The 22,365-nt window shown below is 38.8% G+C and overlaps 1 non-coding gene and 1 pseudogene across 1 annotated transcript; one reads left to right on the forward strand and one right to left on the reverse strand.

Moving 5' to 3' along the window:
• The window catches only part of LOC131228823 (histone H3-like centromeric protein CENH3), a 56,223-nt pseudogene extending 34,079 nt beyond the window's left edge, over positions 1-22,144 (reverse strand).
• Positions 14,623-14,729, forward strand: LOC131230070 (small nucleolar RNA R71). Its single transcript, XR_009163797.1, has one exon. It is a non-coding gene; the product is annotated as a small nucleolar RNA R71 (small nucleolar RNA).
• Positions 22,145-22,365: the final 221 nt, after the last annotated feature.

Consider the following 22,365-nt stretch of genomic DNA (forward strand, 5'->3'; position numbering starts at 1 on the left):
ACAGGAGAGTATGCTCATATCTACTCTCATTGAGCATAAGGGAGCCCTTGGATGGACGATAGCAGACCTCAAGGGAATCGACCCCTCGATTTGTTCTCACCGCATATATCTTGAGGATAATGCGAAGACCACTCGACAATCACAATGTAGACTAAATCCAAACATAAGGAAAGTGGTTAAGGCTGAGGTTCTTAAAATATTGGATGTGGGTATCATATACCCTATATCCGATAGTCAATGGGTGAGTCCAACTCAGGTGGTTCCTAAGAAGTCCGGGATCACCATCGTAGCCAATGCCAATAATGAACTCGTACCAACAAGAGTTACTACTGGTTGGAGAATGTGCATTGACTACAGGAAGCTGAATACCATCACGAGGAAGGACCACGTTCCTTTGCCCTTCATTGATCAAATCTTGGAAAGGCTAGCTGGTCATTCCTATTACTATTTCCTTGACGGGTATTCGGGCTACAATCAGATTGAAATCTCTCCTGAGGATCAAGAAAAGACCACATTTACATGTCCCTACGGCACATTTGCCTACAGAAGGATGCCATTCGGATTATGTAATGCCCCTGCCACCTTTCAGCGATGTATGATGAGTATCTTTTCTGACATGGTGGGGAAATATCTAAAGGTCTTCATGAACGATTTCTCTGTTTTCAGTTCATCTTTCAGCGAGTACTTAGAGAGACTTAAATGTATGCTGAAAAGATGTGAAGAAAAGAACTTGGTACTTAATTGTGAGAAGTGCCATGTTATGGTTCATAAGGGAATTTTCCTTGGACATATTATCTCGTCCAAAGGAATCGAGGTAGATAAGGCAAAAATCGATCTTATCTGTAACCTACCTCCACCCAAGAACATTAAAGACGTGCGATCCTTCTTAGGACACACAGGATTTTACAGGCGATTCATAAAGGACTTTAGTCTCCTCTCTCGTCCTTTATGTAATCTACTTCAAAAGGATGCACCATACGAGTGGACTGAGATATGTCAGGAAGCCTTCACTAAGCTTAAGGGCATGTTGACTAGTGCACCCATCATATAACCACCCGACTGGAGCCTTCCTTTTGAGCTTATGTGCGACGCTTCTGATTATGCTCTAGTAGCAGTTCTAGGTCAGAGAAAAGATAAAAGGCCTTACGTCATTCATTATGCAAGTAGGACTCTAAATCCTGCCCAAGTGAACTATTCGACTACGGAAAAGGAACTCTTAGCCGTAGTGTTCGCCTTGGACAAATTTAGGTCCTACCTGATTGGATCCAAGATCATTATCTACATAGATCATGCGGCACTCAAGTATCATCTTTCTAAGAATGATTCTAAGCCCCGCCTGATAAGATGGATCCTTCTACTCCAAGAATTTGATTTGGAAATTAAAGATAAAAAGGGAGTAGAGAACGTAGTGGTCAATCACCTTTCTCGCCTCAATACCTCTGATTCCCTTGAGGCGACCCATATCAATGATACGTTCCCTGATGAACAACTTTTCAGAGTCTCCCATTCACCTTGGTTCGCTGATATTGCTAATTATCTTGCCACAGGTTCCATACCAACATATTGGACTGCGCAAGATAAGAAGAAATTTTTACCAAGGTACATAACTTTTTCTGGGACGATCCATATTTATTTAAATATTGCTCAGACCAAATCTTAAGGAGATGTGTGCGAGACGTTGAGCATCAGAGTGTCATCTCTTTCTGTCATTCACAGGCCTGTGGTGGTCACTTTTCTGCCAAAAAAGACCACAGCCAAGATTTTACAGTGTGGCTTTTACTGGCCCACTATGTTCAGGGACACTCATGAGTTTTGTAAAGCTTGTGAGAGTTGTTAGAAATTAGGAGTGTTGTCCCGTCGAAATATGATGCCCTTGAATCCCATTCTTATCATCGAGGCATTTGATTGCCGGGGCATTGATTTCATGGGACCATTCCCCCAATCTTTTGAAAATCTATATATTTTGCTCGCTGTAGACTATGTCACTAAATGGGTTGAAGCGATTCCATGTCAGAATAATGATCATCGCATGGTCATTAAATTCCTAAAAGAGAACGTCATTTCCCGATTCGGAACACCTCGAGCTATCATTAGTGATGGGGGCTCACACTTTTGTAATAGACCATTCGAAAGCTTAATGAAGAAATATGGTATCTCTCACAAGGTGAGCACCCCATACCATCCACAGACAAGCGGACAAGCTAAGATTTTCAATAGGGAGATCAAACATATCCTAGAGAAAACGGTTAACCTTGATCATAAGGATTGGTCAACCCGATTAACCGATGCCTTATGGGCATACCATACTGCGTTTAAAACCCCTATTGGAATGTCTCCCTTTAGACTTGTCTATGGGAAGGCTTGCCACTTGCCTATGGAGTTGGAACATAGAGCCTACTGGGCAATCAAAAAATTGAATTTCAATCTGGACAATGCTGGCTCGCTACGCAAACTTCAGTTGAATGAACTCGAAGAAATCCAGAACGATGCATACGAGAACTCGAGAATTTACAAGGACAGAATGAAGGCGTTTCATAAGCAACGTATTCTACGAAAATCATTCACACCTGGTCAGAAAGTCCTTTTGTATAATTCTCGATTACATCTCTTTCCAGGTAAGCTTCGATCTCGTTGGACTGGCCCTTACATTGTGGTCACTGCGTATCCTCATGGGGCCGTTGAGATAAGAGATCCGGATAATGGCAAGGAGTTTAAAGTAAATAGACATCGCTTAAAGTTATTTGTTGAGAAAGTTGATTCAGAGGACATGTCCATACCTCTGACTGATCCTGTTTACCAGGATTGATCTCCTAGTCTAATGGAGGTATAGGTAGGTTTCCTACTTTCATAAGACTAAGATAGTTTGTTTTATACTGCTTTAGGATAGATGGTAAACTTAGCACTCCTGGCAGGCAACCTAGCTTTTCATTCCATTTTATTTTCTTAGTTCAATATTTGTGGGTAACATTGCTGCAAACCCTCACGAGACTACAACTCATCCACTAGGGGCAACCTAGGAGTTTAAAGGCTTGTTGCATATGCTAAATGCAATCGAGAGCGCCTGCGAAAGTGGTATAGGTAGGATTTTATTTTTATTTTTGTTGGTTTCTTTCTTGTACTGACCTGCTCTTACGTAGATATCTATGAAAAGCCTCTTGATTCTTTCGTTCAGGTATTATCTTCCCATCACTTCTCATTTACTTTCATTGTCCCATGTGCATTGCATGCTTATTCTTTTTCATTGAGGACAATGTAGATTTTAGGTTGGGGGTGGGAGACTAGGTTACCTAATCAGTATTTTCTTAATCTTGAGCAAGAATGGTGAAAATTTGTAAATTTTTATGAAATTTCTTGTGAATTTGAAGTGATTTTGATGATAATCTCGCACTGAGAATTTCAAGATATGTGATGTTGGTAATTTATGACTCTTGGATTCAGTATCTGTTAGATTTCACAGTTAAGTTTGAATTATTAATCCAGAATTAGAAGTCGTAAACATTGATTGAGTCATGATTTCACATGTCACATCTTACTTTCACATTAAGGTTTCAGTCTGATATTGAAGGGTTAACTTGGTAATCACTAAACATGTAAGGAACCAGCTTGGAAAATTTTCTCATCATGATTAACTGTAGAAAAAGAAAAGACCCAGTATATAAAAAAAACAGATACCTTTAGAAAGGGTTGGGCGAATAATCTTCACCATAGGTTTGCTCCCTATAGGTGCGGATTTGATTCCCCATAGATGATATTGGAAAAGGGTTGGGTGTACAGTCTTCACCATAGGTTTGCTCCCTGTAGGTGAGGATTTGATTCCCCTTCTTGGCATTACTTTTACTGAAAAAATTAAAAGCTGAAGGACTGAAAGGACGATCTGTGGGGCAAATTTTGGTTATCATGAATTCTCTTGTTTGCTACCAATGATATCCTGAAATAGAGAAGTGAGTTTCATGTTGATAAGCTGAGATTATACTATACACCCATGAAACTAAATGTTTAGAATTATTCTAATTGATGGATTAATACTTTGAACTTAATTATGACGTTTACCGTGTGCTTGAATCTAGGAGAAAGTTATGCCTAACATTCATGAACTTTTGAATTTTGGAATTTGAATAGTTTTTCAAAAATCACTCGAGAAATTCTCCTATGATTCTCAACTTAATTTTCACATATTTTGCTCGGGACTAGCAAAATGCTGTTTGGGGGTTGTGTTGAGGGTCAAATATTGCATATTAGACCCCAGTTATTGCTTGGATTTACGAACATGATATCGTTTAATGACCCGCTTTAATCATGTTTGTGATGCAGAGTGTATTTATGAGCATGGACTGAAAAGGGAGCTTAAAGCATGGATTTAACGCTCTGATGACACTAACGCTCTATTTGCATTTATTTCTTTCTTTTTGTTTTCTTTTTCTATTCTAGTTATGTTTTTCTAAGTTCCTTCTAGCCCAAGCTAGAAGGGAAGCACATGGGTTTAGTAATTCTTTAAGTTATGATAATTGATTGTTTTAATGATGAGAAGAATGGTGTGTGCATGTTATCTATTATTTAGGTTTTATTTTTTTATCCTCTCGTGAGATCGATATGTTTCCATCATATGAGATCCATATGATGGATAGGCTTACCCTAGATCAATCAGATTTTCTAGATAGGAGAGGTTCTCAACCTGTTATATTTCTTTGATTTTCATTATCTCATTGATATTGAATTCTTAAAATCACTGGCGCTTGCAAATCCATGATTTTCTAATTTTTTTTATATCATTTATTAAAATATTTAAACTGTTTTATTTTCCGATTAGGCTAACCATAGTGCTCAGATCCTTGTTGTGTTATCCAAGTCATTATGATTTTGGAACATTAACTTATGTGTGGAACTTTGAAACTTGGGTGTTGTTTTAATTCAGTTGAATTACATCCATTCAAAAATCTCAAAATCAAATCATCAGTTTAGTTTTTATTATTTAGTTTGTTTTGCATTTGATTTTCTCCTTCTCGCAATTCATCTCCTCGTGAGATCAACCCTGTATTCACAGGATATTACTTACGAACCTTTGCACTTGGAGGCAAGCAATCAAGTTTTTGGCATCATTGCGAAGGAGAGATTTGGATAGATTAGATCTGTGCAAGATGGCTAAGGTAAGTTCTCTTCTAAACCCTCCAAATTTTCTATAGATTTTATTTTTTATTTTTCTTCTTTTAAAGTAAATTCAGTTGGGTCTTTCAAGCACTAATTATGACATAAGGTTGCCCTGTTTGGGATTTTATCACCCAAGTGCTATGGTTGTCCTACAGTTGCTGTTTGATCACAAAGATCATCCGCTGAATCTATTTTCCAAATTAGCATAGTTTAATTTCTGCATTAGTTTTACTTTACTTTTATTGATTTATTTTTTTTATTTTTGTTTGTGGATTGAACCCTCATGGTCGGTCCTGTCGCCTGGGTTGTTAATTTATTTTTGCTTTGTGGATTGAACCCTCATGGTCGGCCCTACTGCCTGGGTTGTTGATTTATTTTTGCTTTGTGGACTGAACCCTCATGGTCGGCCCTGCCGCTTGGGTTATTGGTTAAGTTTTTATTTTTATTTTAAGTATCATACTTGCTATTTGAATTAATGGTATTTGTTGTGTGGTGTGGATGGTTTATGTCCCGTTGGAGTAGGGATCAAAACAATCAACTCTCTTCTGAAGGTGGATTAGTTTCAGGCCTTGATCATTCACTTAGAAGAGGCACTCAACATCACTTGGATTCCATGGCAAACCCAGTTGATAATCCAAATCCAAATCTGTCAGATCCAATTATAAATTAAAACAGAGAAAATCGACTCAATCATCCTCTTGAGGATGAAAATGAAGTTCATAGGAATGTGTTAAACCAACCACGGACTTTACTTGAACATCTACACCCTGAGAGATCAACTTTACCATCTTGCATAGTATTCCCTGCTCACACAGGGAACATTGATTTTAAACTAGGTATGATTCAATTGATTCTTAAGTTTCATGGCTTGAATTCTGAAAGCCCCTACTTGCACCTCAAGGACTTTGAGGAAGTAATTGCAACATTACAAGTAAACAATGGCAATAGAGATGTACTTAAGCTTAGGTTATTCTCATTTTCTCTAAAGGATCAGGCCAAAGCATGACTCAACTCTCTAAGACCTAATACCATCACTACATGGCAAGCCTTAGGTAAAGAGTTTTTGAAAAACTTTCCCGTGCACAAAACAAATACACTAAAACAAGAAATCATGTCATTCTCCCAAAAGGGGAATGAACTGTTTTTCCAAGCTTGGGAGCACTTCAAAGACCTTCTAATTACTTGTCCACATCATGGTTATGAACCATGGCAAGTGATTGATGCGTTCCGAAAGGGGCTCACCATGGATACCGGTCAGTTCATAAAGATGATGTGTGGTGGAACCTTTCTTGATAAGGATGATAATGAGGCTTAGGATTTTCTAGAAATGTTAGCAGAGAATACGCAGACATGGGATGTCTCTACTAAACTAGGCCAAACTAGACCCATTCCTAGAGAGAGTGGGGTTGTATGTCCTAAGAGAGGAAGACGACCTTAATGCAAAATTCGCTGCATTGGTTAGAAAGGTCAAAGCCTTGAAAATTAGGAAGGTTGATATGGTTAAAGCAAACACTTCCTTGGGTAATTTTTGTAGCATTTGTAGTGGTACAGAGCATGACACAAAGGATTGTCTAATAATCTCAGTTGTACAAAATATCACGCATGAGCATGAGTAAGCAAATGCTATAAATAACTACCAAAGGTCAGTTATGCAATCAATGGGAAACATGTATAATCCAAATTGGCGTAACCATCCTAATCTTAGTTGGAGGAATGGACCACAAATTAATGCGCCCACTGCACCTCAAATGCCTCCGCAAAACAACTTCTTCGGGGCACCTAACAATGCACCATATGTGCCCCCACCAAAGTGATCATCTGTGGAGGATGAATTGACCGCATTCATGAACTCTCAAGCTCAAATGAATCAGTCTCTAATCCAATCAAATCAGGAATTAAAGACGGCCGTGGCTAGGATTGAGACTCAACTAAATGCTAAGGAAAAAGGCATCATTCCTTCTCAACTTGTGCCAAACCCTAGAAACACACATTTCATTGGAGACTCAAATCCAAGTGAGCTACATCATGAACAAGCTAAGGCCATCATTACCTTGAGAAGTGGAAAAGAGGTCGATAACAAGTAATGCAACCGGTAGAAATACCAGAGGATGAGCCATCGTCTTAAGAGAATGATGAACCAGCTATAGTTCAAGAGCCACAATAACAAAAGGATAAAGAGATTAAGTCATATGAGCCTCCAATTCCATTCCCATCTAGACTTCGGAATCCTACTGTCCCCATGAAATATCACAAGGTGTTGGATATGCTCCAAAAGGTTACTGTTAATATTCCTCTGCTTAATGCCATTAGACAAATTCCATCATATGCCAAATATCTCAAGGACTTGTGCACTGTAAAGAGGAAATTAAATGTGCACAAAAAGGCCTTCCTTACTGAGAAAGTGAGTGTTATCATTCAACAAAGGGCCGTACCCAAATAGAAAGACCCGGGAAGTCCCACTATTCCTTGTGTTATTGGGAATTTCCAAATTAAGCATGCTCTGCTAGATTTGGGTGTAAGTGTTGTTCACTCCCCAAGTATAGGGTTGTGATATAGTAATAAACTCGATGAGACCGAGGTCGAATCCCAAGGGACTGATACCTGTAGGTAATCTGAAACTAGGTAGAAATAGAACTAGCTTAAGATGAAATCTAAATCAAATATAAATTAATGAATAATGGTGAGAGATTAATGTAAAACTTAAGAGAAATCAGAGATAAGAAACTAGGGATTCAGAGGATCCACTTGTAGAGATCAGGGAGATCTTATGCCTGCTTCAAAAATCATGGAAATTAAACTGAACTTCCTCTGATATAATTTTAAAGAGATGAAAAGTATATGAATTAGAATGGATTCCATCACCAAACCATGCCCAGGAGACAAAGCAAACAACAGAATTAAACTAATTACCAACCAATCAACATGCTATGAAGGTTAGGAAGGGTACCGACATCCAACCATGCCCAGGAGACGATGGCGAACAACAGAGCTTCCTGACGTCATAATCAAAATAAGGGAAGGAATATGCTCAAAGTCATTGCAGACCCATTGTAATTTTAGTCACAACAGACCATTAAAAACTAAAAATATTTTCATAATAAAATTAAATCAAAATTCATTCAATCTAAACAAAAGGGCACACACATAAATTCTCCCATCACGCTACAAGCTTCACCTCTTAGCCCTAGCTAAGAGGTTTAGCCTAACATAGACATGATTAGGCTAAACATCTTAAAAGAAAACAACTAAAATTGAAAAAAAAAAATAGGGAAGAAACGGAACCAGCCGGCCGAACTCTCTCTCCTTCTTGCTCTTCTTGGTTTCCAACGTCTCAAAGATAATGCCTTACACGTCCTCTCTCTCTCTCCCTTTTATAGGCAAGGGTAGTCGGTTTGGAGCTTTACGCAGCCAAAAAAAAAACCCATGCGTAAAGCTGTTTACACACCAAGAATCATGCGTAGCAAAGACACCCCTTTCCAAGCTTATTTTCCTGAAAAATAATGTCACCTAGGACGTTTTTGGACGGTCTTGGCGATGGATGGTTTGGATCGGCCATCCGATCAATAATGGTGGCCCACCCGAATTCGAACACAACTCTGTTTCGTAAACAGAGCTTCGTCAATGCGTTGCTGTGAAAGATGGTGGCCCGTGATTGGTGCCAGATAGTGTATCCATTCCGTTCATTGGAATACTCTTGAAAAACCATTCGGGAATGGATTGTTTAGCTTGGATTAGGTGTGGTCCACTAAACTTTCCATTTTACCGTCCATCTTCCATTCCGCTGAGATCTTCACACAACTGCTTGCAAGGTGGCAAACGGACACCTATACGTTGGTCTTGGCCGTCCAAAGGATCGAATAGACGGTCTAGATCTATCGTTTGAATGATGTATGGGCCCCACAACTCAAAACCGGATGGACACTGTCCGTCCGCTGGACGTTTTATGGAGAGACGGGTCAGCCCGTCTTTGACTGGGCTAACCGTCCGGTGCACAGTCGGTGCGTGTACACCATGTATACGCACTGTACATGTAGGGTCCACTGTGATACTTGTGAGAAATTCGCTCCGTCCATCCGTTTTTCTAGCTCATTTAGGACGTTGAGTCCAAAATTGAAGCGTATCCAACAATCAGGTGGGCCCCAAATTGCTGATATGGGGGCTAATCTGTCCGTTGCGCCACTTCCAGAGGGATCCAATGGCTGAAATTTGACATGTACGGTTAATTTATTCTCTTCACGCCATTTATAAAGTTTCGAACTGAACGGATGGTGAGAACCCTATGATCTCGCATTCTGAACCCCTTTTAGGGCACTTGAGCTTTAGTTTCTCAATTTCCTTAGATCTCTGGCGTGCAAATCCGTCGATCTTGGTCCTCTGGAGTCCGTCCCTTGCCTTTGTGACTTCTGAGCGTTAATTTCATGCTTTTAGCACCCTGTTTCAGTTCAAGCTCCTAAACACACCTTGCAGCATAAACACAATTGAATTAGGTCGTTAAACAGTACCATGTTCATAAATCCAAGCAATAACTAGGGTCTAATATGCAATATTTGACCCTCAACACAACCCCCAACTAGCATCTTGCTAGTCCCGAGCAAAGTATGCGAAAATAAGTTGAGAACTTTAAGAGAATTTCTATAAACTCGAGTGATTTTTGAAAAATAATCTAGAGATGAAAATTCTAATATTCATGAATGTTGGGTATTACTTTCTCCTGGACTCAAGCGCATGGTAAACTTCATAATCAAGTTCAAAGTATTAATCCATCAATTAGAACAATTCTAAACATTAAGTTCCATGAGTGTATAGACTAATCTCGGCTTATCATCATTAAAATTCACTTCTCTATTTCAGGATATCAATGGTAACCAACAAGAAAATTCATGATAACCAAGACTTAAACCAAAACTTGCCTCACAGATCATCTTTTTATTCTTTTAGTTTTTTATTTTTTCATTAAAAGTAACGCCAAGAAGGGGAATTAAATCCTCACCTATAGGGAGTAAACCTATGGTAAAGACTGTACACCCAACCCTTTTTTACATATCATCCATGGGGAATCGAATCCTCACTTATAGGGAGCAAACCTATGGTGAAGATCGTACACCCAATCCATTTAATTTTCTCAGGTTAGTTCCTTTCATGTTTAGTGATTACCAAGTTAATCCTTCCATATCGACTGAAACCTTATTGTGTAAGCGAGATGTGACATGTAACATTATGATTCAATCAATGTTTAAAACTTCTAATCATGGATTGATAAGTCGCTCTCAACTGTGAAATCTATTAAACAACTAAATCTAAGAGACATAAATAACCAACATCATGTATCTTGTACGTCTAAATCCAAGATGGTCGTCAAAATCACTTCGAATTTATACGAAATTCCAGAAAAATTTAAAAATTTTCACAATTTCTGCTCAAGACCAAGAAAACACTGATTAGGTAACCTAATCTCCCACCCCCAACTAAAAATCTACATTGTCTTCAATGTAAAAGAAATAAGCATGCAATGCACATTGGACAACGAAAGTAAAGGAAAAGTGATGGAAAGATAGTACCTGAATGAAGAAATCATGAGACTTTCCAAAGATATCTACGTAAGGGCGGGTTAACACAAGAAAGAAACCAACAGAAGTAAAACAAAAATAACAAAAATAAAATCCTACCTACACCACTTCCGCAGGTGTTCTCGATTGCATTTAGCGTATGCAACAAGCCTTTAAACCCCTAGGTTGCCCCTAGTGGACGAGTTGTAATCTCGTGAGGGTTTGCAGTAATGTTACCCACAAACATTGAACTAACTAACTAGGAAAATGAAATGGAATGAAAAACTGGGTTGCCTCCCAGGAGCGCTAAGTTTACCATCTTCAGCCAGACAAATAAAGCAAACTACCCTAGTCCTATGAAAGCGATAAACCTACTTATACCTCCATCAGAATAGGAGATCAATCCTGGTAAACAGGATCAGTCAGAGGTATGGACATGTCCTCTGAATCAATTTCTCGACAAATGGCTTTAAGCGATGTCCATTTACTTTAAACTCCTTGCCATTGTCAGGATCTCTTATCTCAACGGCCCCATGAGGATACGCAGTGACCACAATGTAAGGGCCAGTCCAACGAGATCGAAGTTTACTAACGAGATCGAAGTTTACCAACGAGATCGAAGCTTACCTAGAAAGAAATGTAATCGAGAATTATATAAAAGGACTTTCTGACCAAGTGTGAATGATTTCTGTAGAATACGTTGGTCATGAAATGCCTTCATTCTGTCCTCATAAATTCTCGAGTTCTCGTATGCATCGTTCTGGATTTCTTCGAGTTCATTCAACTGAAGTTTGCGTAGCGAGCCAGCGTTGTCCAGATTGAAATTCAATTTTTTAATTGCCCAGTAAGCTCTATGTTCCAACTCCACAGGCAAGTGGCAAGCCTTCCCATAGACAAGTCTAAAGGGAGACATTCCAATAGGGGTTTTAAACGTAGTACGGTAAGCCCATAAGACATCAGTCAATCGGATTGACCAATCCTTACGGTTAGGGTTAGCCATTTTCTCCAAAATGTATTTGATCTCCCTATTGGAAATCTCAACTTGCCCACTTGTCTGTGGGTGATAGGGGGTGCTCACCTTATAAGAGATATCATATTTCTTCATTAAACTCTCGAATGACCTATTACAAAAGTGTGAACCCCCATCACTAATGATAGCTCGAGGCGTTCCGAATCGGGACAGGATGTTCTCTTTTAGGAATTTAATGACTGTGCGATGGTCATTATTCCGACACGGAATCGCTTCAACCCATTTAGTGACATAGTCTACAGTGAGTAAAATATATAGATTTCCAAAAGATTGGGGGAATGGTCCCATGAAATCAATGCCCCAGCAATTAAATGCCTCGATGATAAGAATGAGATTCAAGGGCATTATATTTCGACGAGACAACGCTCCTAATTTCTGACAACGCTCACAAGCTTTGCAAAACTCATGAGTGTCCCTGAACATAGTGGGCCAGTAAAAGCCACACTGCAAAATCTTGGTTGTAGTCTTTTTGGCAGAAAAGTGACCACCACAGGCCTGTGAATGACAGAATGAGATGACACTCTGATGCTCAACATCTGGCACACATCTTCTTAAGATTTGGTCTGGGCAATATTTAAATAAATATGGATCATCTCAGAAAAAGTTACGCACCTCGGTGAAAAATTTCTTCTTATCTTGCACAGTCCAATGTGTCGGTATGGAACCTGTGGCTAAATAATTAGCGATATCAGCAAACTAAGGTGAATGGGAGACTCTAAACAGTTGTTCATTAGGGAACATATCATTGATATGGGTCGCCTCAAGGGAATCAGAGCTATTAAGGTGAGAAAGGTGATCAGCCACTACATTCTCTACTCCCTTTTTATCTTTAATTTTCAAATCAAATTCTTGGAGTAGAAGGATCCATCTTATCAGGCGAGGCTTAGAATCATTCTTAGAGAGAAGATACTTGAGTGCCACATGATCTATGTAGATAATGATCTTGGATCCAATCAGGTAGGACCTAAATTTGTCCACGACGAACACTACGGCTAAGAGTTTCTTTTCCGTAGTCGAGTAGTTCACTTGGGCAGGATTTAGAGTCCTACTCGCATAATGAATGACGTAAGGCCTCTTATCTTTTCTTTGACCTAGAACCGCTCCAAGAGCATAATCAGAAGTGTCACACATAAGCTCAAAAGGAAGGCTCCAGTCGGGTGGTTGTATGATGGGTGCACTAGTCAACATGCCCTTAAGCTTAGTGAAAGCTTCCTGACATGGCTCAGTCCACTCGTATGGTGCATCCTTTTGAAGTAGATTACATAAAGGACGAGAGATGAGACTAAAGTCCTTTATGAATCTCCTGTAAAACCGAGCGTGTCCTAAGAAGGATCGCACGTCCCGTATGTTCTTGGGTGGAGGTAGGTTAGAGATAAGATCAATTTTTGCCTTATCCACCTCGATTCCTTTGGACGAGATAATATGTCCAAGGACAATTCCCTTATGAACCATGAAATGACACTTCTCCCAATTAAGTACCAGGTTCTTTTCTTCACATCTTTTCATCACACATTTAAGACCCTCTAAGCACTCGCTGAAAGATGAATCGAAAACAGAGAAATCGTCTATGAAGAACTCTAGATATTTCCCCACCATGTCAGAAAAGATACTCATCATACATCGCTGAAAGGTGGCAGGGGCATTACATAATCCGAATGACATCCTTCTGTAGGCAAAGGTGCCGTAGGGACATGTAAATGTGGTCTTTTCCTGGTCCTTAGGGGCGATTTCAATCTGATTGTAGCCCGAATACCCGTCAAGGAAACAGTAATAAGAATGACCAGCTAGCCTTTCCAAGATTGGATCAATGAAGGGCAATGGAAAGTGGTCCTTTCTCGTGACGGTATTCAGCTTCCTGTAGTCAATGCACATTCTCCAACCAGTAGTAACTCTTGTTGGCACGAATTCATTATTGGCATTGGCTACGATGGTGATCCCGGACTTCTTAAGAACTACCTGAGTTGGACTCACCCATTGACTATCGGATATGGGGTATATGATACCCACATCCAATAGTTTAAGAACCTCGGCCTTAACCACTTTCCTCATGTTTGGATTTAGTATACGTTGTGATTGTCGAGTGGTCTTCACATTATCCTCAAGATATATGCGGTGAGTACAAATCGAGGGGTCGATCCCATTGAGGTCCGCTATCATCCATCCAAGGGCTCCCTTATGCTCAATGAGAGTAGATATAAGCATACTCTCCTGTTCTTTCTCCAGGTGGGGGGTTGTACAGGAAGCATCCATTTTTCTATATCCGTCATATGTGAATCCATCTTTTGCATAAAATCTCGCATTGCCTGGGTCAGCTCTTACATGGAATTTTGAACCGGTTCTTCTTAAGGTTTTCCCTGATTTGGATTTTGATTGAAGAAACTTTGAGGGGTAGCAGTTTGTCCATTTCTTCAACTAAAGTTTGGATGATTTTTCCAACCAGGATTGTACGTATTAGAGGTCGGTCCATTGAAAGGTCTTTGATAATTATTTACGGCATTGGATTGTTCATTCAACACTTCTCGAAAGGCGGGTATTGTAGGATAATTTTCAGTTGTATGAATGTTACAATCACAGATGCCGCAAACACTTTCATTAACCTTATCCTTCTTTCCTTCCATGGCCTCAACTTTCCTTATGAACGTAGTCACTTTATACTTGAGATCATCCTCTTCTTTCAAGAGATACAATTCACCTTTCTCCTTAGATTGAGTCGGCCTAGACGTGATGTTCGATTTTAGGTAATAATCTCATGATTGTGTTTTTTCAGCAAGACTATCGAGGTAATCCCATACCTCGTCAACATTTTTATTAATGAATTCTCCATTACACATTGTCTCGACCATTTGGCGCATGGAAGATGTCAGTTCATCATAGAAAAAATTTGTAATGCGCCATGTTTCAAAGCCGTGTTGTGGGCATGAACTGACCAAATCCTTGAACCTTTCCCAACATTGGTAAAATATTTCATCCTCCTTTTGGGTGAAGTTCATGATTGCTTTTCTACGGGTAATCGTTTTATGATGTGAAAAAAATTTCTTTATAAATTCCCTTTGCATATCATTCCATGTGCTAATGAATATAAGACGTAGTGAATGTAACCACGTCTTAGCCTTCTCCTTTAAGAAAAAAGGGAAGAGTCTCAGCCTGATTGTGTCCTCAGACACATTTTGAAAATATAAAGTGGCTATGATCTCATCAAACTCTTTCAAATGTAGATATGGTTCTTCAGATTCAAGCTCATGGAACTTAGGAAGGAGTTGGATAACCCCTGGCTTGATGTCCACATGTCCTGTATTTTCAGAAAAAATCATGCATGAGGGCGTACTCACCCCCGCTAGTTATAAATAATCTCGTAAAGTACAAGGCGAGGGTGCTTGATGCACCTCATTCTCATCCTGAATGTCCTTCACCCTAAGTTGGGGTAGAAGAGGTTGGTTTTCAGCCATCACTTTAATTAACTCAGGAATTTCGAGTGGTGTCTAGTCCTGCGATGGATAGTTAACCCCTCAACCAACCCTCCTTCAGTCAAGAGATGTCGAGTGTTGTCACAGGCCCACTTGGGCATGAAACACTCGCAGCCCTCAATCTAATTCGAAACCTAATCCTAAGAAAGGAAAAGAAAATATAGAAAGAAAGAGAGGATTGGAAAGAAGTTACCAAGTTGGAGTCCCTAAGTTAAAAACTTGCAAAAGAAAACAAAACAAGTCAGTTTCTAAAGAGAAGGTCTAAAATTAGAAAATCCTTAAAAAGAAAGATAGAAGTAAACTAGTTTCTAAAAGAAGAAATTCCTAAAGAAAAGTGAAAATTTCTAAAATAAATTAGGAAAGTCCTAAACTAGAAAGCAAGTTACTAAAAGAGATCTGGAAAATAGAAAGTAGAGAAGTAGCTTACCGAATTAGAAATTTCTATCTTAAAAGCCTACAAAATAGGAAAGTTAGTTTTTAAACAAAAACTCTACAAGTAGAAAATTTCTAAAAATAAATTAGGAAACAAAGTTAGATTCTAAAAGAGTTAGAATTAGAAAGTTACTAAAAATAAAAATAGAAAGTTAGTTTCTAAAAAGAAGACCTAGAATTAAAAAGTTTCTAAAATAGAAAATCCAAACCTAAAATTAAAAAGTTTCTAAAAATAAAATAAAGGAAAGATGAGTTAGTTTCTAAAATTAGAAAGAATTTCTAAAAAGGGAAATAACTAACTTAGTTTCTAAAAACAAAAGTGGAAAGTTTCTAAAAATAAACTATTTCCTAAAAATAGAAAACTACTAGAATTAGAAAATTTCTAAAACTCAAGCCCTAATTCTAAAAATAGAAAAAGTAGAGGAATTAGAAAAGGATTACCAATTTAGAAGTTTATGTCAGGATCCTACAAAACAGGAAACAAGTTATTTCTAGAAATCAAATAGAAATAAAAATCTAAAACTAAAGTTAGCAAAATCTTAATCTCAAACTAATTCTAAAACTAATTAATTTCAAAGAATCGTAACCGTCAATCCCTGGCAACGGCCCCAAAAACTTGTTCACTCCCCAAGTATAGGGTTATGATGTAGTAATAAACTCGATGAGACCGAGGTCGAATCCCAAGGGACTGATACCTGTACGTAATCTGAAACTAGGTAGAAATAGAACTAGCCTAAGATGAAATCTAAATCAAATATAAATTGATGAATAATAGTGAGAGATTAATGTAAAACTTAAAAGAAATCAGAGATAAGAAACTAGGTATTCAGAGGATCCACTTGTAGAGATTAGGGAGATCTTATGCCTGCTTCAAAAATCATGGAAATTAAACTGAACTTCCTCTGATATAATTTTAAAGAGATAAAAAGTATATGAATTAGAATGGATTCCATCACCAAACCATGCCCAGGAGACAAAGCAAACAACAGAATTAAACTAATTACCAACCAATCAACATGCTATGAAGGTTAGGAAGGGTACTGACATCCAACCATGCCCAGGAGACGATGGCGAACAACAGAGCTTCCTGACGTCATAATCAAAATAAGGGAAGGAATATGCTCAAAGTCATCGCAGACCCATTGTAATTTTAGTCACAACAGACCATTAAAACTAAAAATATTTTCATAATAAAATTAAATCAAAATCCATTCAATCTAAACAAAAGGGCACACACATAAATTCTCCCATCACGCTACAAGCTTCACCTCTTAGCCCTAGCTAAGAGGTTTAGCCTAACATAGACATGATTAGGCTAAACATCTTAAAAGAAAACAACTAAAATTGAAAAAAAAAACAGGGAAGAAACGGAACCAGCCGGCCGAACTCTCTCTCTCCTTCTTGCTCTTCTTGGCTTCCAACGTCTCAAAGATAATGCCTTACACGTCCTCTCTCTCTCCCTTTTATAGGCAAGGGTAGTCGGTTTGGAGCTTTACGCAGCCAAAAAAAAACCCATGCGTAAAGCTGTTTACACACCAAGAATCATGCGTAGCAAAGACACCCCTTTCCAAGCTTATTTTCCTGAAAAATAATGTCACCTAGGACGTTTTTGGACGGTCTTGGCGATGGATGGTTTGGATCGGCCATCCGATCAATAATGGTGGCCCACCCGAATTCTAACACAACTCTGTTTCGTAAACAGAGCTTCGTCAATGCGTTGCTGTGAAAGATGGTGGCCCGTGATTGGTGCCAGATAGTGAATCCATTCCGTTCATTGGAATACTCTTGAAAAACCATTCGGGAATGGATTGTTTGGCTTGGATTAGGTGTGGTCCACTAAAATTTCTATTTTACCGTCCATCTTCTGTTCCGCTGAGATCTTCACACAACTGCTTGCAAGGTGGCAAACGGACACCTATACGTTGGTCTTGGCCGTCCAAAGGATCAAATAGACGGTCTAGATCTATCGTTTGAACGATGTATGGGCCCCACAACTCAAAACCGGATGGACACTGTCCATCCGCTGGATGTTTTACGGAGAGACGGGTCAGCCCGTCTTTGACCGGGCTAACCGTCCGGTGCACAGTCGGTGCGTGTACACCATGTATACGCACTGTACATGTAGGGTCCACTGTGATACTTGTGAGAAATTCGCTCTGTCCATCCATTTTTTAAGCTCATTTAGGACGTTGAGTCCAAAATTGAAGCGTATCTAGCGATCAGGTGGGCCTCAGATTGCTGATATGGGGGCTGATTTGTCTGTTGGGCCACTTACAAAGGGATCCAATGGCTGAAATTTGACATGTACGGTTAATTTATTCTCTTCAGGCCATTTATAAAGTTTCGAACTGAACGGATGGTGAGAACCCTGTGATCTCGCATTCTAAACCCTTTTTAGGGCACTTGAGCTTCAGTTTCTCAATTTCCTTAGATCTCTGGCGTGCAAATCCGTCGATCTTGGTCCTCTGGAGTCCGTCCCTTGCCTTAGTGACTTCTGAGCGATAATTTCATGCTTTTAGCACCCTGTTTCAGTTCAAGCTCCTAAACACACCTTGCAGTATAAACACAATTGAATTGGGTCGTTAAACAGTACTATGTTCGTAAATCCAGGCAATAACTAGGGTCTAATGTGCAATATTTGACCCTCAACAAGTATCTACTTAGTACCTTATTCGGTTTACAAACAAATGGGGTTAGGCGAGCTTAAACCAACCACGATTACACTCCAACTCGCTGACCATTCCATTAAGGTACCAAGGGAAATTTTGGAGGACCTACTAGTCTAAGTGGAGAAACTCTACTTCCCCGTGGATTTTATTGTACTAGACACTGAGCCATGTGTAAACGCTAGCGCTCAAGTTCCCATCATTTTAGGTCGCCCATTCCTAGCAACTTCAAATGCAATCATAAATTGCATGAATGAAATAATGAACTTGTCTTTTGGTAACATGACTCTAGAGCTAAATATTTTCAATCTATGTAAGCAGCCCATTGATAATAATGAAATCCATGAGCTGAATTTCATGGACTGCTTGATAGAGGAAGAGGAATTGGAACCTAGTCTGACTAAGGAATTGATTCAAGTCTTTGGGGACTTAAAAAATTCTGATTTCGAAAAAGTGCTTACTGAAATTTGTAATGATAATCAGAGCACTATCACCCAGGACATTGGTATGTACCAATGAAGACCTCGTACTCAAATCCTATCTATCGAGGACTCACAACCTCTACCATCACCAACCAATGTTCCAAAGCTTGATTTAAAACCACTACCAAATGAGCTTAAGTATGTATACTTAGGTGAAAATAAAACTTATCCTGTGGTGATCTTTTCATTTTTAGATAAGGATCAAGAGATTAAATTGTTGAATGTTCTAAGGAACCACAAAGGAGCCTTGGGCTAGACCATTTCTGACATCAAGGGTATAAGCCCTTCCATATGCACCCATCGGATCTAGCTCGATGAGGACGCCAAACCAATTAGACAACCTCAAAGGCGTCTCAATCCAAATATGATGGAAGTTGTAAAAAATGAGGTAATCAAATTGTTAGATGTGAGAATCATTTACCCAATATCCGATAGTGTTTAGGTGAGTCCAACTCAAGTAGTCCCAAAGAAATCCGGAATAACTATTGTGAAGAATTCTAATAATGAACTCATACCAACACATGTCACCACTGTTGGCGTGTTTGCATTGACTATAGAAAATTGAAGCAGGTCACAAAGAAGGACAATTTCCCTCTACTATTCATTGATCAAGTTTTAGAGAGGGTAGTAGGTCACTCCTATAGTTTTCTTGATGGATATTCCAGATATAACCAAATAGAGATAACTCTGGAAGACCAAGAGAAAATCACGTTCACTTGTCCATTTGGCACATTTGCTTTCAAACGGATGTCATTTGGATTGTGTAACGCTCCAGCAACTTTTCAACAGTGTATGTTAAGTATTTTTTCAAATATTGTTGGGAAGTTTCTTAAGGTTTTTGTGGATGACTTCTTTGTATATGGGAGTAGTTTCGAGGAATGCTTCAATAATATATCTCGTCTTGTCTAGGTGTGAAGAGAAACACCTTGTCTTAAATTGGGAGAAATGTTATTTCATGGTTCAAAAGAGAATTGTTTTGGGTCATGTTATTTCCAAAAATAGAATTGAGGTAGATCGCTCAAAGCTTGACATTATTGTTAATCTACCTATCCGCCGAACTGTTAAAGATATCAGATCACTTCTAGGGCATGCTGGTTTTTATAGAAGATTCATGAAGGACTTTAGTGCCATTACTAAACCCTTGACTAATCTTCTTCAAAAGGATGTTTCATTTAAGTGGACAGATGAGTGTGCAAGTGCTTTTAATAAAATTAAATCATCCCTTACCACTGCACCTATCATGTGTCCACCAGATTGGACACTTCCTTATGAACTAATGTGCGATGTAAGTGATTATGCCATAGGGGCTGTTTTGGTCCAGAGGAAAGATAAACGGCCCTACGTTATTCATTATGCGAGTAGAACTCTAAACTCAGCCCAAGTGAACTACTCAACAACCGAAAAAGAGTTAGTTGCAGTAGTTTTTACTTTAAATAAGTTTATGTCCTACTTGCTGGGATCCAAAGTGGTTATTTTCACGGACCACTCGGCTTTAAAATATTTGCTATCTAAGAAGGATGCAAAGCCGAGACTTTTGAGATAGATCCTCCTACTCCAAAAATTTGACTTAGAGATAAAAGATAAGAAAGGAGTAGAAAACGTAGTAGCCGATCACCTTTTCAGATTGGTGTTAGATGATTCCATTGAGGAGATGCATATCCAGGATACTTTCCCTGATGAACAATTATTTACGATCTCCAAATTGCCTTGGTATGTGGATATAATGAACTATCATGTAACGGGAAAAATGTCATATCATTGGAAGTTACAAGATAGGAAGCATTTTGAAATCGAAGTTAGGAACTTCTTCTCGAATGACCCGTATTTATATAAATATGGGACTGATCAGATTTTTAAATATTGTGTCACAGAGGATGAAGTTCAGAGTATTATTTCTTTTTGCCACATAGAAGCATGTGGTGGCCATTTTTCTGCTAAGAAAACCACTGCAAAAATCTTACAGTGTGGTTTTTACTAGCCTACTATGTTTAAAGACACTTATGCTTTCTGTGTTGGTTGTGATAGATGTCAAAGGTTAGGAAGAGTGTCCCGGCGCAACATGATGCCTTTATCTCTAATTATATTATTGGAGATATTTGATTGTTGGGATATTGATTTTATAGGCCCATTTCCATCTTCTTTTGGATTTTTTTATATATTGGTTGGTGTGGACTATGTTTCAAAGTGGATTGAGGCAGTTCATACGATTCCTCAAGGAAAATATTTTTTTAGATTTATAACTCCAAAGGCCATTATTAGTGATGGCGGGTCTCACTTTTACAATAGGACATTTGAGGCTTTGATGAAGAAATATGGCATCAAACATAAAGTGAGTACCATATACCACCCACAAACGAGTGGACAAGCTGAGATTTCTAATCGGAAAATCAAACACATTTTAGAGAAAACTATAAGGCCAGATAGGAAGGATTGGTCCCTCAGACTATCCGACGATTTATGGGCTTATAGGACTGCTTATAAGACCCCGATTGGAATGTCTCCATATAGATTGGTGTATGGGAAGACTTATCACTTACCTGTGGAATTGGAACATAGAGCCTACTGGGCAATAAAGAAATTAAACTTTGATATAGACCAAGCAAGTGGACAAAGAAAATTAGAGTTGAATGAATTAGAAGAGATGAGGCGAGACTCCTATGAAAATTCTAAAATTTACAAAGAGATGATCAAAGCTTTTCATGACAAAAATATCCTGAGAAAAAATTTTGAACCTTGGCAAAAGGTCCTATTATATAATTCCCATCTCCGGTTCTTTCCGGGAAAGTTAAAATCAAGATGAACAAGCTAGGTGATTCTTGAGCATCAAATCCATGCTTTTTAGCACCCTTTTTCAATCTAAACACTTAAATTCACCTTGCACACATACATGAGTAAAATAGAATACTAAGCTGATTTATGTTCATAAAACCAAAATATAAATGGGAGAAATTATGCAATATTTGAGTCTCAACAATTGCCAATCCTAGATTGACCAATATAACAATCCAAATGTGCACTAAATGTACTGAATGCTCAAATAGTCAAATCCATCAATCTGAACTGCCCATTCAGTCCTAACAGTGTCATATGGCTGATCAAACAATCATAACCATACAATCCAAATAAAAGCAATGGGTGAATAGACAGACACCCACGTGTCGAATGAAAGGAGCTGTGGGTATCAACAGCTCACAGGACTTCTGATACTTCCGTATCTCCCTAAGAGCCACAGTCCCCGGCCTGAACCTGTTGGGCTTCCGCGGCTACCTCCCTGATGAAGGCCCTGCTCTTCCAAAACCGGTCCACCGTCGAAACTCAACAAAGACAAATAAAAATTAAAATAATTATTATTATTAAAAACACACACACACACCTGCATGTGCATTTGCAGGTACCTCATCCCGCCCATTGGCTTGACTTTCTTGTTTTATTCTAATTCTTTTTCAGAAACTTCAAGAATAAAACAAATCAACAGGAGAAAAATAAAATAAAAAGAGGATCGGAAATGAAGTGAGAGAAGTACCGAGGCAAGGGTTGGGCGAGGCGATGACGCTGGATCTTCTTGAGATCCTGTAAGTTAGAAAAGGGGGAAGAAATGGA

Source organism: Magnolia sinica, chromosome 16, assembly GCF_029962835.1.
Source record: "Magnolia sinica isolate HGM2019 chromosome 16, MsV1, whole genome shotgun sequence".
Taxonomy (NCBI): domain Eukaryota; kingdom Viridiplantae; phylum Streptophyta; class Magnoliopsida; order Magnoliales; family Magnoliaceae; genus Magnolia; species Magnolia sinica.